General features: G+C 38.7%; 1 long non-coding RNA gene across 1 annotated transcript in view; it reads right to left on the bottom strand.

Moving 5' to 3' along the window:
• Positions 1-385: 385 nt before the first annotated feature.
• LOC131410134 (uncharacterized) overlaps positions 386-21,027 on the bottom strand; it is a 67,114-nt gene continuing 46,472 nt past the window's right edge. The window contains exon 4 of the long non-coding RNA XR_009221168.1: positions 386-1,508. This is a non-coding gene — a long non-coding RNA (uncharacterized LOC131410134). The remainder of the gene's footprint in view (positions 1,509-21,027) is intronic.

The following is a 21,027-nucleotide window of genomic DNA, read 5'->3' as shown; positions in this document are numbered from 1 at the left end:
GCACTGTTTTGTTGAGGTTTAGTCATCTCTGGTGGATAAAATGGCATGGCCTGCCGGAGATTTAGTATGCCGGAGGGCATATTGTTTTAGTTTACAAAGTTGTTCAGAACTATTGTTTTGTCTTGGCAAGTTACTACCTTTGGAGATCGGTTTCCTTTCATATTTATTTATTTGTTCAGTGAGCCGTATTGAGTACATTCAGGGTTGGACTGAGGCAAGTGTGTACCTCAGGAAGGCTAACAATTTGTACCTTTAAAAAACCTATACCCTTTAAATATTTGGTTAACACTTATTTAGTGGATCAGAAAGAAACTACTTTTCTATCATAAAAGAAAAGACATATTGTATTAAATACAGAACATAACGTTTTAACTTATTTGGAGTTATCTTTCATTTCATAATTTTTCTGTTCATACCTGAATAATAATAAGAGGCTAATATTTTCTGAGTGCTTAATATATGCTGAGTACTGATTCCTTTATATGCTTTATCTCATTTCACGCTCATAACAATCCTGGGTGGTAGGTGCCATTATTATCCCCAATTTCTGAATGATGAAACTGAGACTTAAGTTTTGTAACATGCCCAAAGACACACACAGTTTCTACCAAGTGGTAGGAATGGGATTTGAATGATGCAGGTCTGACTTCAGAGCCCACACATGTCACTAGAACCTTCTCCCTCTTTGTAGCATTAATCCCTCATACTCACTAAGTGGATAGGTCACATGACTACAGGTAAACAATCCTGTTCAAAATAGGTTTAAAAGTTTTTTTTGGCTTTCTTGCCAGTAAAAAAACTCTCTTCCATTTTCTTTTGCTAACCTTGGAATCAGAGACTATCTTGGAAGTCACATTAAAAGTTTTCCATTTTAGATATTAAAATAAATACCCCATCTCCAGTAAACAGCATTAAGTGAGGTACTATTTGGCTTCAGAATTCTGCTGACCAGAACTGCATATGAGTCTGTTGTCAGCATGCTGGTCTCTGGGCTGGTGGTGTCACCTATGGGTACACATGCAACTTGCACAGAAGTAGGTCAGCCAAGGAAGAGGAGGAGTATTTCTACTGTGTTATTGCTAGTTCTACTAATATTATTTCTATTTATTATTATTATTTCTATTATTATTCCATCTACAGGGTGCTATCGAGCTCGGAGGGTATAGGCAAGTTATAGCTTACCAGAAACACAAGTTAACAGGCTTCATTTTAAAACAGTAATGTTTTTTCACCCCAGTAAACCTTCCCCACTGGTTTGCCCTTAATTTAGCTCTGCACAAATTTAATATGTGAGAAAAAATTCAGCTTTCTAGTGCCTAATGAGACCTCTCATTATTCAAATGTCAAACTGAAAAATCAATAAAGCAAACCAAGGAACATTACTGACCTTGAATTTGTGGGTCGTAGCCTCTATATTCCATATGTAGGAAGGTAGCTTGTTGTATATATCTAGTAATCTGGTGGTCAGATTATGTGACTGTAAGAAGAGCCTTCTGCATGCATGAGCACTAAAGAAGAAAGGGGATTTTGAAAGTGATTTGAAGTGAAAAGTGGTAAATGCTAATGATGATTTGTCTATAAATTGTAAATTGTCCCCAGTTGGCCCATTCCGTGTCCCTGTGTCACTATAGTTTGGTGTTGGTGAATGTTATATTGAATAACCATGTGGCAGCATTTACAATACAGAGAACAGAGCACTGTCTGTTTAAACATAGGCACTACAGAAAACAGTTTGCTTTTATGTCCTGGCATCTGAATCAGTTACCCATCTGTTTCAGAAATTCCATTCAATTTCGTAAACATTTATTGAACACCTACTACGATCAGAGCAGAGCGCTCTGCCAGATGCCTTAGGCATTATAAATACGAGTAAGTGACAGCCCTGGCCTGGCAGGGGAAATAAGACATGTGCAGGAATAATCACAACACCAGACAGAAAGAGAAGTCTGGGTGGTCTCTAGAGAGCCATGGACACGCAGGGACAGCCAGAGGACTGGGATTAAAGAAGGTTCTTCCAGGAAGTGATAGGACCGTAATAATGGATAAGATATGAGCACCAGAAGTGAGAAGTAAGGATATTTCTGTAGGGGACAGTAAGAGGAAAGAGTTGCAGTTGAGAGTAGGCAGGACACAGAGAGGTACATAAAGGGGAGTAGCGGCTCCAGGAGATGAAGCTTGAGAGCAAGTTCAGGTGCAAATTGTGGAAATCAGATTCCAAGTCTCAGCTTCTGGACTTGAATTCAATCTAAGATATGAAAATGCATTTAATCCTGAACTCGTGGAGGTTCAGAGTGTTCTAGTTTGGGAAATTGAATATTTTGGCTTTTGGAGAGTCACCATCAAACTTGAGATGAATGTAAAATAAGGTGAACAAGCTTTTAAACATAATATTTATTGAGATTTTTCTGGTTACAAAAATTTAACTTAACATACTGAGTATTCTCCATTATCACTGTATATCCCTTTACCTATTTTTGAATGACTGCAGAATATTTCAACCTACGGATGTACCTTAATTTTAAAATTTAATTTCTTATTGTTTCATATTTATATTGCTTCTAATTTTCAGCTACTATAAATAAAGCTACAATAAAAATTACAATGGTGAATTTTTCCTAAGTGCTTACAATATGCCAGGCACTGTATCAAACGCTTTTTTAAAAATTGAGATGAAATCCACGCAACATAAAATTAACCATTTAAAAGTGAACAATTCAGTGATATTTAGTGCATTCACAATGTTATGCAACCACTACCTCTATCTAGTTGAAAAACAGTTCAAAATGGTTTCATCGCTTCAAAAGGAAACTACTCCTTAAGCAGTTACTGCTCATTCTTCCCTCCCCCAGCTCCTGGCAACCACCAATCTGCATTCTAATTATGGATTTACCTATTCTGAATTTTTCATGTGAATGGAATCATACCATATGATTTTGCCTTCCATGTCTGGCTTCTTTCACTTAGCATAATGTTTTGAGGTTTATCCATGTTGTAGCATCGATCAGTACTTCATTCCTTTATATGGCTAAATAATACTCCATTGTATGTATAAACCATGATTTGTTTACCCATTCACCCACCGAAGGACATTTGGGTTGTTTCCAGCTTTAGGCTATTGAAAATAGTACTGTTATGAACATGCGTGTGTATGTACTTGTTTGAGTACTTGTTTTTAATTCTTTGGGTTTATACCTAGGAGAGGCATTGCTGAGTTATGTGGTTATTTTACATTTAATTTTTTAAGGAAACTCCAAACTGCTTTCCACAGCAGCTAAAATATTTACATTCCCACCAGCAATGCATTAGGGTTCCAATTTCTCCATAGCCTTGATAACATTATTTTCCCTTTTTTTGTTTTTGTTTTTTTTGGTTATGATCATCTTAGTGGGTGTGCAGTGGTATCTCATTGTGGTTTAGATTTGCATTTCCCTAGTAACTAATGATGCTGAGCATCTTTTCATGTGTTTATTGGCCATTTGTATGTCTTCTTTGGAGAAATGTCTATTTACTTCCCTTGCCCATTTTTTAATTAGATTACTTATCTTTTTTATTGCTGAGTTTTAAGAGTTTTTTATATATTCTAGATACTAGACCTTATCAGATATATAATTTGCAAATATTTTCTCAATTCTTTAGGTTGTCTATTCACTTTCTTGATAATGTCCTTTGATGCACAAAAGTTTTTAATTTATATAAAGTCCAATGTATCCATTTTTTCTTTTATTGCTCACTTATGCTTTTGGTATCATATCTAAGAATCCATTACCAAGCCCAAAGTAATGAAGATTTACTCCTATGTTTTCTTTTAAGAGTTTTATGGTTTTAGCTCTTATGTTTTTGTTGTTGATCCATTTGAGTTAATTTTTGTATATAGTGTGAGGTAGGGATTTGTTTGCATGTGGATACCCAGTTGCCCCAGCAGCATTTGTTGAAGAGACTTTTGTTTCTCCATTGAATGGTCTTGGTACCTTTGTCAAAAATCAATTTGACATAGATGTATGGGTATATTTCTGGACCCTTAATTCTATTCTGTTGATCTATATGTCTATCCTTACACTAACACCACCTTGTTTTGATGACTATAGCTTTGAAGTAGGTTTTGAAATTAGGAAATATGAGCTCTCCAACTTTGTTCTTTTTCAAGATTGTTTTGGTTATTCAGAGCCCCTTTCAAATCCATATAAATTTGAGAATCAGCTTTTTCATTTCTGCAGAAAAGGCTGTTGGGATTTTGATAGAGATTGCATTGAATCTGTAGATCACTTTGAATAGTATTGCCATCTTAATAATACCGTCTGCCAATCCAAGAACATGAGATGTCTGTCCATTTATTTAGGTCTTCTTTAATATCTTTCAGCAATATTTTGTAGTTTTCAGTGTATAAGTCTTCCATTTCCTTGGTTAAATATCTTCCTAGGTATTTTATTCTTTTGGATACTCTTGTAAATGGAATTGTTTTCTTAATTTCCTTTTCAAATTATTCATTGCTGGTATATAGAAAGACAATTGGTTATGTGTTGATCTTGTACTCTGCAACTGTGCTGAATTTATTAGCTCTAGTAGTTTTCTTTCAAATTCCTCAGTATTTTCTATATATATGATATGTCATCTGTGAATAGAGATAATTTTACTTGTTCCTTTCCAATTTGGATCCATTTTATTTTTCTTGCCTGATTGCTCTGGATAGAACTTCTAGTTCAATGTTGAGTAGCAGTGATGAAACTGGGCACTCTTTTCTTGTTTCTCATCTTAGGGGAAAAGATTTCAGTCTTTTGTCATTGAATATGATGCTAACTGTGAGCCTTTCATATACAGCCTTTATCATGTTGAGAAATTTCCCTTCTATTCGTAGTTTTCTGACTTTTTTTTTTATCATAAAAGGGTGTTAAATTTTGTCAAATCCTTTTTTCTGCGTGAATTGAGATGATCATATAGTTTTTTTCCTTCATTCTATTAATGTGATGTATTATATTGACTGATTTTCTTATGTTGAACCATCTTGTGCCAAGCACTTCTAAGTGAATTACCACATTTAATCCTCACCACTACCTATGAGAGGTAGGTAATATTTTCCTCCTTTTTAATAAGTTTTTTTGAAAAATCACGCTATGGTTAAATTACACTCCCAATTTTGCACAGCTTGTGGGCCAGAATCATTCATCTGATTTTATTTTACTGAGGTCACATTGGTTTATAACATTATGTAAATTTCAGGTGTACATCATTATATTTTGGCTTCTGTATACACTGCATTGTGTTCACCACTGAAAATCTAGTTTCCACCCATCACCGGATGTATGTGCCCCTTTACCCCTTTCACCCTCCCCCCACTCCCTCCCCCTCTGGTAACCACCAATCTGTTCTCTTTATCTATGTGTTTGTTTGTTTGTTTATCTTCCAAGTATGAGTGAGCCATAAAAAAAGACTAAATCGTGCCATTTGCAACAACGTGGACGGACCTTGAGGGTATGTATTATGCTAAGTGAAATAAGTCAAACAGAGAAAGACAATTACCGTATGACCTCATTCATCTCATCTCATTCACTCTTAATCATTATGCCAATCAAAGAATGTTTCTGCACATGCATCATTTACTCTCTCAAATATTTATGATGTATCTACTTTGTGCCAGACACAATACCAGGCACTAGGGATACAAGAATAAAAAAGATAAACAGAATTCTTACTTCATGGATCTTAGTCTGTCTATTTTCTTCCCACTCATTGGCCCTCTTCTGTCCTCTCTGAGAAAACAACCATCTGCTTTATGTCACCATAGAGTTGTTTGCATTTTTTCAAGTTTTATATAAATGGAATCATACAGTATGTACTTTTTTTAACTCATCATAATTTCTTTAATTCATCATAATTATTTTGCGATTTATCCATGTTTTTGCACATATTAATAGCTAATTCTTTTTTCTTGCTGAGTAGTAGTCTGTTGTGTGGATATGCCACAATTTGTTTACAATTAATTTTTTGAAGGACATTTGGGTATTTTCAGTTTTTTGGTGATTATGAACAAAGCTGCTATAAACATGTGTGCAGGTCTTTGCGTGAATGTATGCTTTCATTTCCCTTGGATAATACCTAGGAGTAGGATTGCTGAGTCATTTGGTAAGTGTGTCTTTAACTTTATAAGAAACTGCCAAGCTGGCTTACAAGGTGGCTGTGTTGTTTTGCATTCCTACAACAGCATATGAGAGTTCCAGTTGGTCCACATGCTTACCAGTGCTTGTTATGGTCAGTCTTTTTAATTTTAACCATTCCAATGTGTATACTGGTATCTTCTGGTTTTTGTTTGCATTTTCTAATGATTAACGATGTCAAACATCTTTTCGTGTGCTTATTTACCATCTATATATCCTCTTTGATGAAGTATCTATTCAAAACTTTTACTCATTTTTTAATTGAGTTTGTTTTCTTTTTATTAAGTTTTGGGGTTTTTAAATATATATTCTAGGTATAGATCCTTTTCAGATATATGCTTTACAAATATTTTATCCCACTATATGGCTTGCTTTTTCCTTCTCTTAATGTATCTTTTGGTGAACAGAAGACTTGAATTTTAATAGTATTGAATTTGTTGATTTTTAAAATTTTATGTATTATGCTTTTGGTGTCATATCTGAGAAACTCTTGTCTAATCCAAGATGACAAAGAGTTTCTCCTATGTTTTCATCTAAAATTTTTAGAATATTGGGTATTACATTTAGGTCTACAATACATTTTGAGTTGAAAGCTATCCTTTCTGCACTAAGTCTTTGCATCTCTACTGAAAATCAGTTGTTCAAACATGTAAGGGCCTTTTTCTGGATTCTGGATTCTGTTCATTTGACTTATTAGCCTAGCTTTATGTCAACACCACACTGTCTTAATCACTGTAGCTATAATAAGTCTTGAAATCAGGTAGTTTAAGTGCAGCAACATTTTTTTTTCAAAGTTTCTTTGGCTATTCTAGGTTTTTTGTATTTCCTATGAATTTTAGAATTGGCTTGTAAATTTTTACAAAAAAAGCCTGCTGGGATTTTGATGAGGATTGCATTGAATCTGTAGTTGAGTTTGGGGAGAACTGACATTTTAACAATATTGAGTCTTCTGACCCGTGAACAAGACATAACTATTTGTTTAGATCTTTAATTTCTCTCTGCAATGTTTTATATTTTTTGGTGTACAGATCATTCACATCCTTTTTTCAGATTTATCCTTAAGTATTTTATATTGATTGATGCTATTATAAATGAAACTTTTAATTTCAATTTCCAATATTTTATTGCTAGTACATAGAAATATAATTGATTTTTATATATTGATCTCATATTCTGCAACATTGTTAAACTCATTTACTAGTTCTAGCAGCTTTTTTTTGTTAAGTCCCTTAGATTTTTATATAGATGATCATTTTGGCTGCAAATAAACAGTTTTACTTCTTCCTTTCCTATTGAGATGACTTTTATTTTTTTATTCTTGCCTAATTGTACTAGCCAGAACCTCCAGGACAATGCTGAATAGAAATGGTGAGAGTGGCCATCCTTTTCTCGTTCCTGATCTTAGTGGGAAAAGATTCTGTCTTTCACCACTAAGTATGATGTTACTTGTATGTTTTTCATTGATGCCCTTTAACAGGGTCAGGAAGTTCACTTCTATTCCAAGTTTGCTGAGAAGAATGATGTTGGATTTTGTCAAATGCTTTTTCTATGTCTATGATGATGATCATATAGTTTTGTTTTTTAGTTTGTTAATATGATGAATCATATCAATTGTTTTTGGATGATAAGTCAACTTTGCATGCCTGGTATAAACCCCACTTGGTCATGGTGCATATTTGTTTTTATCTTTTGTTGGATTTTATCTATTAAAGATTTTAAAAACTGTCTGTATTTATGTTCATGAGGGGATATTGGTCTGTAGTTTGCTTTTTTTGCAATGTCTTTATGTAGTTTTGGTATCAGAGTAATGCTGACCTTATAGAATGAGTTGAGAATTATTCCATTCTCTTCAATTTTTTTAAGATGTGTAGAATTAATATTATTTCTTCCTTAAATGTTTGGTGGAATTCATCAGTGTTATGACATGGACCTGCAGTTTTCTTTGTGGGTAGGTTTTTTTTGTGTGAGGAAGATTAGCCCTGGGCTAACATCTGTGCCCATCTTCCTCCACTTTATATGGGATGCCTCCACAGCATGGCTTGATAAGCAGTGTGTAGGTCCACACTTGGGATCTGAACCTGCGAACTCTGGTCCGCCGAAGTGGAGCACATGAACTTAACCACTACACCATAGGGCCGGCCCCTGTGGGTATGTTTTTAACTAAAAATTCAATGTCTTCAATATATAATAGGGCTATTCAGATTATATATTTCTTCTTGATTGAGCTTTGTTTGTTTTTATCTTTTCAGAAAGTGTTCATTTCTCCTAAGTTTTCAAATTCATTGGCATAAAGTTGTTCATTATATTCCCTTTTTATGCTTTTAATTCTGTAGAACTTATAGTGATGTCACCTCTCTCATTCCTGATATTTTGTAATTTGCGTCTTCTCTTTCTTTTTCCTGATCACTGTTGTTAGAAATTTATCAATTTTATTGATCTTCTCAAAACAGTAGCATTTGGTTCTATTGATTTTCTCTATGGTTTTTCTATTTTTTATTTCATTAATTTCCCCCCACTGATCTTCGCCATTTCCTTTCTTCTGCTTACTTTGGTTCTCATTTGCTCTTCCTTTTCTTGTTCCTTAAAGTGGAAGCTGCAGTCATTGATCCGAGGCGTTTCTTCTTTTCCAATATAAGTATTTAGTACTAAAATTTCCCCTGAGTACTGTTTTAGTGGCACCCCACAAAATCTATGTTGTGTTTTCATGTTCATTCAGTTCAAAATAATTTCTAATTTCCTTTTTGATTTTTTCTTTGACCTATGGGTTATTCAGAAATATGTTATTTACTTTCCAAATATTTGTGGATTTTCCAGAATTCTTTCTGTTTTGATTTCCAACTTAGTTCCTGTGTTAGAGTAAAGATTTTGTATGACTTGATTATTTTAAATTTATTGACTTGTATATGGTCTATCTTGGTAAAGGTTCTGTGTGCACTTGAAAAGAACGTGTGTATTCTGCTGTTGTTAGGTACAGTGTTCTATAAGTTAGGTCAAGTTCATCGATAGTGTTGTTTAATTCGTCTATATCCTTGCTGATATTCTGTCTAGTTCAATAACCTCTTGTTTTGCCATATATAATCTATTGTTGATGCTATCCAGTATATTTTTCATTGCAGCCATTGTAGCTTACACTTCTAGAAGTTCTATGTGGGTCTTTTTTCTATATCTTCCATGTCTCTAATTCAGTTTTTGAACATATGGGATACACTTATAGTAATTATTTTCATATTTTTTTCTGGAAAAGGCAAAGACAGCTGCCCTGAGTCCTAAAGAATGAGTAGGCATTTGCCATGTGAAGAGGATAGAAGGGGTGGTATGCACCAAAAAAATCAAACTACAGGCAGAAGAAACAGCCTGTGTAAAGGCCCTCAATCAGGAAGGAGTTTAGAGTTTTCAAGAAATATAAAGAAGGTCAGAATGGGTGGTGCAGAGTATAGTGAAGAGAGGAAGAGTGGTGAAAGACGTGCTTGGGGATAATGAAGGTAGCAGATCATGCAAGGCCTTTTAGGCATGTGTCTTAGCACAGGCTACGTTAGGCTGTGATAACAAATATCCCCCACATCTCAATGGCTCACAAGAACAGAGAGTTATTCCCTGCTCACGTCACGTGTTCACAGGAAAATGATGAGACTCTGCTCAATATCTTCACTCTGACATCAGAGCTGAAGAAACAACCTCTGACTGGGACACACTGGCCTTATGGCAGAGGAGAAAGAACCTTGGTGAGCCACCGTATAGCCTTCAAAGCATCTGTCTGGAGCTGGCACATGTTACTTGCATTCACATTTTGTTGGACAAAGGAAGTTTCATGGCTGAGCCTAATGTCAATGGGATGAAAGAAGCAGCAAATATTTGGTAACAATAACACAACCTACCACATTGTACTAAGGATTTTAACCTTTATCTAAAGAATATTGGAAAGACAGCTTCAGATGAATGTTAAGCATAGGAGTGACATTATCACTCCATCTGTGAAGATCAGTTTTTATTTTTGGAAAAAATCAAAAGTCATTTGGAGTCAAAGTCAGAGAAATAAGGTGGATGATCATACTAAGTAACATTGTTTGGGGTCAAAAAATAGGATACAAATTTTATAAAGTAATAAGACTTTATTTTTAAGACTGATTTTTCTGTGAGATTATGTAAAGCTATGATAGCATCATTTTGATGTTTGTAACTGCCCAGCTTAACTATCTTAAAAGGAGTGACAATTATTTGCATATGTAGTTTCTGGTGTTTGTTTTAAAAATCATTATTTTATAATAATATCTTGAGCACTGTATTCTGATGACTACTTTTACAGACATAGTACACTATACAAGATTGAATTTTACACTGCAATTACACTGAATGTTATTTCATCTTTCTTTGCAATATAAACAATGGTGGGTTTGAGAGTGTGAGTGTTTTTGTCCCAGGGTCTCAAGGGAAGGAACAGATGAGCACCAGGAGAGCTGAGCCAATCCTCAGGCAGAGCTAGATGTGATCCTTTGAAGCCAGAATTCCACCTTGTTCTAGTGTTTGAAAAAACACCAGGCCTCTGGGGAGGAGAGTGTTACCTTTAAAAGGGTCTGTAACAGTGAAGTCAGGGGAAAAGGAAATCCAAACCTGACATGTACTTCTCTTTGAGGAAACAAGTCTCACCTTTCAGTGACCACCTGTACACCAGATGCGGGGCCACGTTCCAGCAGAGGAAACTACATTGGAACCTTGAAGTCCTCCTACGACTCCAAGGCTAGGCCCAGTGTCCATAACACTCTGTTTATATCCCTACTTTAGCACTTGCCGGATAATTTAAATGATCTGTGAGTGTGACTTACTTCCTCATAGACCATAAGTTCCTCAAGGGCAGGAATAGTGTTTTGTCCCCCTTGCTATTCACCACCTAGCATAGTGCCTGGCGGATATTCAACCAAACAGATGTAGGAAAAGAGGGCCATTGATCTAGCCATTTATTCCTCTGAACAAGTTTGGCAGTGGCTCCATTAGAAGAGAGAGAATTTCAGAGTCCTTGCTGGTAATGCCCGGGAAGAGCTCCAGACGGCTGCACAGCGTGAAGGAGGCAGTGGGCCAGGAGGCAGCTGGCAGGAAGCTACATCCAGAGACTCACCTGAGAGAAGCTCCTGACAGAGAAATGGGCAGCAGAATACACAGGAGAGACCCACGGGTGACCCCAGGACCGCCTGAGCCCAAACTGGGAGGACATTGGGAACCTTGAAAGTAGGGCATCGGACTCTATCACTGCTTGTTGCTTAATGTCAGATGTTTCTTTCATACCTTGTGACCAGTATGTTGCAAGGAGAAGAGCCCTGGGCTCTCCAGAAAGCTGGATTCTCCAGGTTTTTAGGTGGGAATTAGAACCAAGAAAATTATGACTGCCTCTCAAATGATCCTGAGCTTATCAGACTCTGAGCTCCTTACTGGCTGGCACTGAATCTTACGCATAGTCATCTCCAGTATGGAGTGATAGGAGCAAAGTCTGTATGTGTGTCCACATGTACATTGAGGTGTGGCCTGAAATTAGGACAGACTCACCCCCAATTTCCTATGTCTTATATCATTATAAGGCTACGCCCTGATTAATTCATACGTATATACTCAGTATTAACTTTACTGATAACTTATCTTTCATCTGTTTCATAAAAGTAAAAACTAATTAGTTATTTGTTTAGATTCTGGGAAAACAGAAGTTTTGATGGTTTTTGGAGCCGGGTGAATGTGAGCCTTAGGCACTTTGTTCTCCCTGCAAGCCCTCCCAAGAGCAGTGACCACCCAGGTTGTCTGCTTCTAGCTGGTAGACTCACTGCCTCCTAGCCTGTTCTGGACTGACTCAGACCACCAGGCAGATAATTATGTTGATAGGTTTCAGGCAAACTGTGAACCTGCAGGCAAATAAACATAAGAAGCCTGGGCCAAACAGAACTAAACAAATACCTTTGCTGTGGGCCTCCCTAGAATTTTCAATATGCTCTAGAGCGTGGGTATACCGCATTTCCCAACTTGTGTGACCTCAGAATGCTGTCCTTGCAGATACTCATATAAATAATGCTCTGCATAGCCTGCTTTGTGATTTCCTGGAAAGTAGGAGCCAGGAGCTTCAAGTCAGGTACTTTAATATGAGCCCAGCTCTGCCACAGGGAATGACGCAGGCCCCTGAGAGCTGTGGCCATGGTGGAGACCTTGATCATTACTGTAGGTGACTTTGGGTAAATCACTGCACCTCTCTGGGATTCATTTTCTTTTTCTGAAACATAAAGAAGTTAGATACCTCTGGACAATCAAGTCCCATCTATTCTGTAGTTCTATAATATTCCATCCTATCCTTTGGCAGGAAGACATTACCAAAACAATAGCATTTTTTGTATCTTAAGGACAACATATAAAAAAATTCAGGCTCCCTTATTGCTATAGAAATTTCTGTGATTGCTTGACTCCATGTATCTCCCCCTGAGAAGCCAATTTGGGGTTTTGCTCCATCTTGCTGAGAGGATGAAGTCCAAACTTGGGCCTCTTATGATTGGCTCTGTCCTGTTACTCCCAACATCTTCCCAACCATTTACTCCCTCTCCTCCTCTCCCCATGCTACAGAAAACTATTTACCCTTCTTTTTTCAAAATACTTTTTCTTTCTTTTCTGCCTCTGGTACCCCTACTTATCTTTCCAATGTTGCATCCTCTATGAACCCTATCCTGACTTTCCTAGGAAGAGTCATAGTGCCCTAAGTTACCACAGCATTTTGGGCATTTTCATGGTATATAAAAATTGTATGGTACTTATATTATGCCTGCCTAGACAGTGGTAGGCCCTTGATCAAAGTTTGTGGAATTGAATTGAACATCAATTTGGATTTCTGCTCCCCTGGTTCAATAAACAAAGGACGTTTTTGATCCCACAGTGTCTGATTCCAGGACCCCACTTTATGACGTAAGACTGGTCCCTGGGCATCTATAGTTGAGTGTCACATTCTAACAAAGGGACAGCCACAAGGGCATTTTGTCACATTCCAGTCTGGAATTTGAATACTGTGTCGATGGGAAAACAATCTGAAAATGGCAGGAGTTAATTAATGAAAACCATAGTGGCCTGAGCATACCAGTGGCAGAGCAAGACTAATACCCTATCTTAATAGTTGTAGTTATGGCTTCCTGGAACTGTTGGAACCACCTTAATTACTGCCTGTTTCTAAGCATTGTTCTCTATCCTTCTCACTGATGCTGTGAACTCCTGATAAACTTAAACCAGACCTGATTCTGTTGCCATCAAGGAATCCTAGCTGTGGAAGGAGACAGGAGGAAGTCAAGTGGGATATTCGCAGTTGTTAGAACAGTGAGGGTCCTGGATGTGCATCTGAAACTGAGGATTTGAACGAGGTGTAAACAAATCTCTGAGAAGTGGAGAGAACCCTATTTTTTCAAAAGCATAGAGAACCTGTAGTGATTAATAAAATTTTGTCATTATGTATTTTTTCAATTAATGGATACTAAAGAGTTTGATTGCAATTCTCTGAAGTGTTGAAAAAATTTTTGACATTAAAAAGAGATCCTTGCCTTGAGTTAGACAAAGAGTTTTTATGCAATACCAAAAGCATAATCCAAGAAAGAAAACCAATAAATTGGACTTCATCAAAATTAAAACCTTTTTTCTGTAAAGGATACTTTTAACAGAATGAAAAAACAAGCTTTTAATAGAATGAAGAAACAAGTCTGGGAGGAAAATATTTGCTAATAGCATATCTGACAAAAGACCTATATCCAGAATATATAAGGAACTCTCAAAACTCAACAACAAGAAAACAATCCAATTTTTAAAATGGGCAAAAGATATGAACAGATGTTTCACCAAAGAAGATATATAGAAGGCAAATAAACACATGGAAAGATGCTCAACATCATCGCCTTGGGGAAATGCAAATTAAAACCACAATGAGATACCACCATACTCCTATTAGAATGGCTAAAGGAAAGAGAAACTGACAACTCCAACTGCTGGCAAGAATGCAAAGCAACAGAATTCTCATATATACCTGGAGGGAATGCAAAATTGCACAGCCACCTTGGAAAACAGTTTGATAGTTTTTTTTTTTGTTTTTTTTTTTTGTGAGGAGATCAGCCCTGAGCTAACATCCGCCAATCCTCCTCTTTTTTTTTTTGCTGAGGAAGACGCCCCGGGCCAACATCGGTGCCCATCCTCCTCCACTTTATATGGGACGCCACCACAGCATGGCCTACCAAGCAGTGCGTCGGTGCGCGCCCGGGATCCGAACCAGCGAACCCCAGGCCGCCGCAGCGGAGCGCGCGCACCCAACCGCTTGTGCCACCGGGCCGGCCCCCAGTTTGATAGTTTTTTATAAAGTTAAACATACACTTACCAAATGATTCAATAATCCTTACTCCTAGGTATTTACCGGAAGGTAATGAAAACTTATGTTCACAAAAAAACCTGTATGTGAATGTTTATAATCAGCTTTATTCATAGCTTCTCAAAACTAAAAACAACCCAAATTTCCCTCAACAGATGAATGGAAAATCAAATTGTGTGTCTACTTATAATGAGTGGAATACTACGTAGTACTAACAAGATACAAAATATTTATACATATAACAACATGGATGAATCTCCCCAAATGCATTTTGCTAAGTGAAAGAGTCCAGACCCAAAAGGCTACATACTATATGATTCCCTTTATGTGATGTTCTGGAAAAGGCACAACTATAGAGACAGAGGATGGATCAGTTGTTACTAGGGATGGAGGGAGTGGGGGCCTGGGGGTGGGGAGGCTCGACTACTAAGGGGCAGCAAAGGGAATTTTTGGAGGGGATGAAGCTGATCTGTATCATGATGGATACATGACTCTATACATTATGCAAAACCCATAGAACTGTAAAAGTAATTTTTATACCATAAAGAGTAAATTTTACTATATGAAACAAAAAATAAATTAAAAAAAAAGACTATTTGGAGGGTGAGGAAGGCTGATCTTTGTCAAAACAGAGTACAAATTAAGAGAAACAAGTTATGAAATCTAGGTTACATTAATTTTTATATAATTACAAATAAAAATACATGGTACAGAATTCATGAAACCTAGGGATCTTTTTGTATACCATAATTAAGATAAAACACTACCACTTGTTACAGAAGTCTGTGTTTTTTTAAACCCTAAAAGAACTCATGGTTTGTTCGGTACCATTTTCATGGATGATCAAAAAAGCCCTATTTTCTTCCCTGTGGATCACAAACAAAATCCTCTCTTTAACCATGTAGAATTCAAGATAAAATGTTTAAAGTTCTGTTGACTTGATCTTTTCACTTGGTTTCCTTTTCTTATAAAGGTTTTTCAAATCAAAGAACAAGTCTAAAGTTTGTATCAGTTGAAAGGGTCGTTTTATTGGGATTTCACTGAAGTGAAGCTGATGTACTTTCTTTGGAATGAAAGTATTTCTTCATCGTAAAAGCTTATTGATCAGAGCACCACATCTCCAATGATTTTATGAGAGCAAAATCATCTTGCTTTAAAACAAAGTTAAAATCAATTTACTCAAAAATGGACATGCTACTGAGCATTTGAGGGCAAATTAAAATTTTGACTCCTTTTGCATTAGAGAGAAAATATTGTGTTTTTAAGTCAGTGAAAGAAAAATGACTTCTTTAATGCGACATGAACTCTACTGGTAAAATTTGTAGGATGAAGCGACAGACTGGTGAGTTTGCAAATTAGTAAGCAATTCTGTTAATGAGGACACGCGCTAGGAATGCAGCTCCTGCTCAGGGTCACCCAATACACTGAAGCTTTCCAAATGTGCTCCATCTCAGCCCTTGAACACTTCACAAGCCAGCATGTTATATGTTCTCTAGTGTTTTAGGCCTTATGTGCTACTGGACTTAGAGAGGGATTTACTTTTGAGCAAATATAACTTGCCTTCTAAGTATCGCCATTTCTGTCCCAAGGGAAACAGTGCTGCAGGCTCTAAGCTGAGAACTGAATTATGCTATAAGATAGGCTCTTGCATTTTAGAAAAGAAAAAAAAACTTATTTGGCCAGATTTTCTGTTTGTGTGGATAGAACAAAGTGGAGAGTTTTGGAAGCTACATTGATTTTTTTTTTAGGTCATTTGGATGCTTTTTGACATTGAGTATATCAAATAGTTTCCCAAAAGCTCCAATTTGCTACCAAAACTAGGAACCTGCCTGGTTGAAATTATACCCCTGGCTGAGGGGTTAGGATAGTAAAACAAGAGAGGACAGTAATCTACAAGTTGTCCCCACAACTGGGAACCCCAGGAAGACTCTAGGGAGGCAATAAGTAAGCCATACTTTAACCAATAACCAAAACCAGTGGACTGGATAGCATGACGCCAGGGAGGAAAGACTTTATCAGCAGCTCTGTTGTACTCTCCAAAACACCAAGACGACTGTATGTGTTTAATAAATGCTTGTTGACATGAGTCTGTACAACCCATTCCCCCTGCATATGCTGTACCTTTTAGAGATCATCCTCACAGCTAACATTGGTTGTATGCTTCTTCTGTGGTGTGCACTTCTAGTGCTTTACAGGCATTGTCTCATTTAATATCCACATCAACATCAGAGAAATGAGTGCCATTGTTATCCCCTTTTACAGATGAGAAAATGTGCCCTAAGAGAGTAAATAATGTGCCCAAGGTCAAAACATTGATATGTGTTGGTGACAGTATGAAAATCCCAGAAATTCAGATCCTGTACTCAGGGCCACCACACGATACTGTGTGATAAACAGCCTAAAAGAAAAGAGGACTATACAAAAAACAAGGAAGGAGGAGAAGTAGGAGTTGATATTGATTTTGATGAAGGAGAGACTGTGGGAGAAACAAAGGATAAAAACTGAAATATGACAAAGCTTTTTCTTTCAAGCTTAGCAATTTATGTCCCGTTGCAACTTGGTGTAAGAAAGCCATCATGACAGCCATTACTCAGTAGCCTTTTCTGAGCAGAAGTCATTGGTCATTCTCTGATCTTTTCATTTTTACTCATTAGGATGTGATGGATAGCCCTCCCCGAGCCCAAACCAGTAAGGCTAAGGCAATGTTCCAGAGCTGATCCAAGAAACATCGCTTCCTTGACCTTGAGCCACTCGCTCTCCGACTCCTAGTTGCTGTGGGTCTGCTCGCTGATTACCACAGGACCAAGGAAACATTGACAGTATATTCATTGCTGCACCATCAGGAAACAAACCTCTGACTGGAAGGGAGGGCCAGCGTTCACTGTCCCCAGCAGGCAGCAGCTGCTGGGAGCTCTGACTTCCACATCCTTCCTTTGAACCTTCCTGGCAGCCCCACCCTGAGAGATTCTACCCTGATGTCAGGCTGTGTGGACACTTCATCCTCAGAGCACTTGGCAGCTAAAGAGAAAGCACGCTAACTCCAAATCCGCTTGTAGGGTAAATGATTAGAAAAACAGACTCAGGCACGGACTTGCACAGGCGCTAAGGAAAACCGAAGGGTCCTCAAGCCCTGAGTCTCTCCACGACTTCCATCAGCTCAGGGAAGACAGAGAAGCCACAGAGCACAGAACTGCCCCCACTCCAGACCCCTTGTGCCGGGTCACCTCAGGACAGGCTCGCAAGTTCTCTTTGCCCTAAACAAGCAGTTCCCAGACTTTTAATTTCACGGGCTGGTAAAATGACCAAGAACATGATGGCACTAAGCTAGTGCCAACTGTTTAGTCTGTCTAGTAAGGACATTAAAACAAGCAAACAGACAAACTCCCATCTACTATTTGCCTCAAATCATAATAAGAAGGAGGGTGTTTTGTTTTGTTTTGTTTTTTGTGAGGAAGATTAGCCCTGAGGTAACATCCGTTGCCAATTCTCCTCTTATTTTTTGCTGAGGAAGATTGGCCCTGGCTTACATCTGTGCCCATCTTCCTCTACTTTATATGTGGGACGTCTGCCACAGCATGGCTTGATAAGCGGTGCGTAGGTCTGCATCCGGGATCTGAACCTGCAAACCCCGGGCCGCCGAAGCAGAATGCGTGAACTTAACTACTACGCCACCAGGCCGACTCAAGAAGGAGGTTTTAATACCAAAAAGGAATAAAGCTAAAGGATATCTTAATACCAAAGTATTATTAAGTCAAAGGATATACTCAGCATAAGAGGCAGCCATTCCTGTCCTATACACATAAACATTACATCTTCTTTATTTTCTTATTTTTGTCTCAAACCAATGCCACAGCCCAGCTCTTAGAAACCACTGCTCTAAACTACTCTAAACCACTCTTTCACTCTGCCACTCTTTCAGAATCTTGAGAGACCACAGAAAAATTCCAACTGGGAGGAATGTATGGGACAAATGCAGGGACCATTTCAAATGGAATGGGGATATCCAACAGTGGCCCAATTCTCTCCAGCACAAAGAGCTAACAGATCTGGGTATGAGTCCACGTGCCCCACACATATACTTGCTGTGTGAACTTTGGCAAGCAACATAACTTCCCTGGTCCTCAGTTTCCTCATCTGTAGAATAGGGTGAATAATAGCCTAGAGGAAAGTGAAGGAATGAATGAAAGCATCTGACCCGGATGCCTGGCTCCTTGTGAGCTTCCCACCCTCCGCCCCAGGGGGATATTTCTGCCTGCAGTGACTCATCTTCTCACCCCTAGACCACCCCACAGGCTCTCCCACTTTCCTGACAACCTCACGCCTTCTCCTCTCCCCCCTGACCTCCCCCGGACCCCATCTTCACTCTCAGGTGGGGATCTTGCTTTCTATTTCACAGAGCAAGTAGAGGGAGCCAGAGGAGAGCATCCACGTGCTCCCACCACCTTATCTGCTTTTCTGAGCCAGTGGCCAGATTCTTTGTCCCTCCTGCAGCTCTGGTGGATGAACTGTCCTCAGCCAACACACTAGTCTCCAGGAAACAAAATTAAAAGACGTGGCTCCTGACTCCATGGAGCTTACGGTCTAATGGGAGAAAGGCAAGCAATAAAAAATGATAATAAGATTCATGCTTCCTGATCTAAACAGCAGATGGAGCACAAAAGAAGGAGCATTGGGTCTGCCTTGAGGGAGGATCAGGGCAGGCTTTTCACATGACCTGAAGGAGAAGCAGCCATACTGGGGAGAGGTGCTGTAGGGTGAGGACATGTGAGAAGGAAGAAGCTCTACCAGAGGAAACCTAACTGTGTTTTTTTGTGTGTGTGAGGAAGATCAGCCCTGAGCTAAAATCCATGCTAATCCTCCTCTTTTTGCTGAGGAAGACCGGCCCTGAGCTAACATCTATTGCCAACCCTCCTCCTTTTTTCCCCTTTTTCTCCCCAAAGCCCCAGTAGATAGTTGTATGTCATAGCTGCACATCCTTCTAGTTGCTGTACGTGGGACACCACCTCAGCATGGCCCGACAAGCAGTGGGTCGGTGGGCGCCCGGGATCTGAACCTGGGCTGCCAGTAACGGAGCGTGTGCACTTAACCACTAAGCCACGGGGCCGGCCCCGAAACCTAATTTTTAAAGCCACTCAGCCTTAGACGTTGCCCACCATTAACCATCAAGTGGCTAAAAAATAATAAACCACTCAGAGTGCTAACTTTGTGAATCTGAAACCATCACTTGACAGCAAACATTATCCCCTTGTATCGTTCTGCCTTCCAGTTGCTTATAACCAACACAGAGCCTGACCATGGCCAGAGAATCAGCCTGCACATGGCAAACAATACCCAAGATATCAAAGAGATGTGGACAATGAATGGCATCTGGGTTCTAGTCTCTGCCCTGACGTTCACCGTTGAAGCTCTGGACAAGTAACCACACCTCTCTGGACTTCAGTTGCCTCATCTGTAAAATGAAGTGTTTGGATTATGGTATTTCTAAGGTCCTTCCAACTCTAAAACTCTGGATGACCACAGAATACATCTGTTATGGACTGAATGTTTGTGTCCCCACAAAACTCATATGTTGAAACCCTAACCCCCAATGGGATGGTATTAGGAAGTGGGCCTTTGGGATGTGATTAGGTTTAGATGAAGTCTTGAGGGTGGAGCCCCCGTGATGGGATTAATGCCCTTACAAGAGTGACGAGAGAGCTTGCTGCTGTCTTCTCTCCATCAGGTGAGGATACAACGAGAAGACAGCCATCCGTGAACCAGGAAGCAGATTCTCACTGGACACTGGATCTGCTGGTACCTTGATCTTGGACTTCCCAGCCTCCAGAACTATGAGAAATAAATATTTGTTGTTTCAGCCACCCAGGCTATGGTAATTTGTTATCTCAGCCTGAACTGACTAAGACAACATCAGATTTTTTTAATTTATGGAAACGAAAGGAGAAGAAAGGTCTTTGAATTAGAGGGTCGAGACTTGGGCTTCTGATCTCAGTGATGGCTCTCCGGGGTGATGTGAGGCTCCATGAGTGACCGGGAAACACGCTTGAACTCCTTGTTCCAAGATGCTGCATCATTCTCAAAGAACGTTTCTGATGTGCTCTTTTAAAGTCTTACAAGATCTTTGAATAAAATTTTGGCAGATTCCTGCTCTCTCCATTGATGAGGAAATGACAGGAAAGTGTTTGTGTTGTAAGTGGCTTCTGGTACCCCATTAACGTCTGGCTTTAAGGCCGAGTCAATACCACTTTGTTTTTCCCCAAAGAGTGCCTTGCAACTCGCAGTGCCAGAAACAATAGCCAATCTTTATTAATTAGCTTTTATTTCCTCTGAAAAATGCCTTCAGTCACATTTAGGATAAGAATTTAGTCAGTCCTACCCATGACACCAATTTCTAGCATCTTGCCCATCATACTTGCTCATTTTAATGACTTCACACGGAGCTCTGGGGTTATTCTTTTGTACTTAGAGCTGGGGCTGGCCTTAGGTCACCAGCTAGTGACAACACTCACAAACCTACTTCTG

This window comes from Diceros bicornis, chromosome 9 (genome assembly GCF_020826845.1).
Source record: "Diceros bicornis minor isolate mBicDic1 chromosome 9, mDicBic1.mat.cur, whole genome shotgun sequence".
Classification (NCBI taxonomy): domain Eukaryota; kingdom Metazoa; phylum Chordata; class Mammalia; order Perissodactyla; family Rhinocerotidae; genus Diceros; species Diceros bicornis.
The sequence above is the reverse complement of the archived record's forward strand: the minus strand, read 5'-3'. Positions and strand labels throughout refer to the sequence as shown.